We start from the raw sequence: 2,271 nt of genomic DNA, 5'->3' as shown, positions 1-2,271 counted from the left end.
AAAAAAAAATTGCCAACCAAGAATCATATAGCCATCAAATATGACAGCAAATCAGAACATTTCCAGATACACAGAAATTAAAAGAATTTGTTAATAATCAGGCCAACTTTACAAAAAATACTAAAAGACTTCTTTGAACCAAGAACAAACAACCTGAATCTGGCACATATGGCAACACCATCTAAAATACAATCCAAATTTAGAATTAACCTAACTAAAACAAACCAACGAGAATGAATGTAGGGAATCAGAGATATCAATTTACAATGAAGACAACAGTAGTTACAGAACTTCTAAATGGAAAGGAGGTCAAGTAATTCCAAGATGAATTCGACTGTTTTAAACTAGAGATGAAATTAATTACAAGGTAACCTCAAAGAAAAACTGATACACCTTTATATCAAATCATGAAAAAAAGGAAAACCATTAAAACGTAGTAAATAATAAAACAACAGTAATGAAGAAACTGACAAGAAAATATACTGGCAAAATTAACTCAACACAGAAAATTATGTGGAACAAGACTCCAGGAGCACCACAAAAAACAAAACACAGAAAAATGGCTGCAATCAATTCACACTTATAAAAAATTATGCTGAACGGTGATGGATTAAATGCACTAGTCAAGAGACAGAGGGTAGAAGAATGGATAAGAAAATAGGATACTTCAATATACTGTCTACAGGAGACACCCTTACACTCAAAGACAAAAATAGCTTAAAATCAAAGGATAGAAAAACATACTAGCCTAATGGCAATCAAAAACAAGTAGAAGAGACAATATTAATTTCTGATAAAACAGACTTTAAAGAAAAACCAGCATGATAGACAGGATATTACCTCATCATTAAAGGGTCAATTAAAAAAGAGGACAAAAGTAATAAACATCCATGCTCCTAATAGGAGTCCTCTTGTGGCGTTGTGGTATAATGCACAGTACTGCAAGGCTGGTTTGAACTGCATGGTCAGCAGTTCTTCAGAAACCCTATACAGAATCGCTCTGAGTTGGAACTGACTCGAAAGCACTAACAGCAACAACAAAACTCCTAACCAAAGAGCCTCAAAATATATAAAGTGGACACTAATGGAATCCAAGAAATAGACAATTATATAACAATAGTAGGATAAGTCTACAATAATAATAGGACAGAACAACTAGAAAGAGACTCAACAAAGATAGAGAAGAAATAAACAACACAATGAACCAAACTGACCTCACAAATTTATACAGCGCACCCAACCCAACTACAGCACAATACACATTCTTTTCCAGTACACTTCAAACATTCTCCAGAATAGACCATATGTTAAGGCCACAAAGCAAGCCTCAAAAATTTTTTAAATATCAAACTATTACAAAGCATCTTTTCAGATGACAATGCTATAAAATTAGAAATAACAATAGGACAATCACAGGAAAAAAAAAACCCAAATACATGGAAACTGAAAAACACCCTGTTTAAAAGCTACTGGATTATAAAACAAATAAACTTCTTAATTCAAATGAGAATGAAAACACAACATACCAAAACCTTTGGAACACAGCAAAAGCATGGTTTAGAGGGTAATTTAGAGCAATAAACCCACAAATCAAAAAAGAAGAAAGAACCAACAATACATTGATGCAATATCTCCAACAATTACAAAACAGCAGAAGACAATAAATAATACATAGTAGACCAGAAATAAATGGAATAGAAAACAGATAAACAATAGAAAGGATCAACAAGACAAGAAGTTGATTCTTTGAAAGGATTAATAAAATTGACTATAAGGAGCTCTGGTAGCATAGTGGTTACGAATCGGGCTGCTAACCTCAGGATCATCAGTTTGAAACTACCAGCTGTTCCGCAGGAGAAAGATGAGGCTTTCTGCTGCCGTAAAGATTTACAGCCTTGGAAACCCTGTACAGGATTGCTATGAGTCAGAACCGACTCCACGGCACATAACAACAACAACAATATTGCCAATCTAACAAAAGAAAAGGAGAAGATGCAAATAACACACATAAGTAATGATATGGGTGGAGTGACAACTGAAATAAAGGGAAATAAAAAGGATAATAACAGAATACTGTGAATAACTGCAGTCTAATGGTTGGTCGACTATCAACACTCGCGGAAATAGCAGTCAAGAGATCAGACGACGTATTGCACTGGGCAAATCTGCTGCACAGGAACTTTTGAAAGTATTGAAGAGCAGAGATGTCAGCTTTAGGACTAGGGTGCGCCTGACCCAGGCCATTGTGTTTTCAATAGCCTCATATGGATG

The sequence above is a fragment of the Chrysochloris asiatica genome, unplaced genomic scaffold (genome assembly GCF_000296735.1).
Source record: "Chrysochloris asiatica unplaced genomic scaffold, ChrAsi1.0 scaffold00012, whole genome shotgun sequence".
NCBI lineage: Eukaryota > Metazoa > Chordata > Mammalia > Afrosoricida > Chrysochloridae > Chrysochloris > Chrysochloris asiatica.
Note: the sequence above shows the minus strand (reverse complement) of the source record.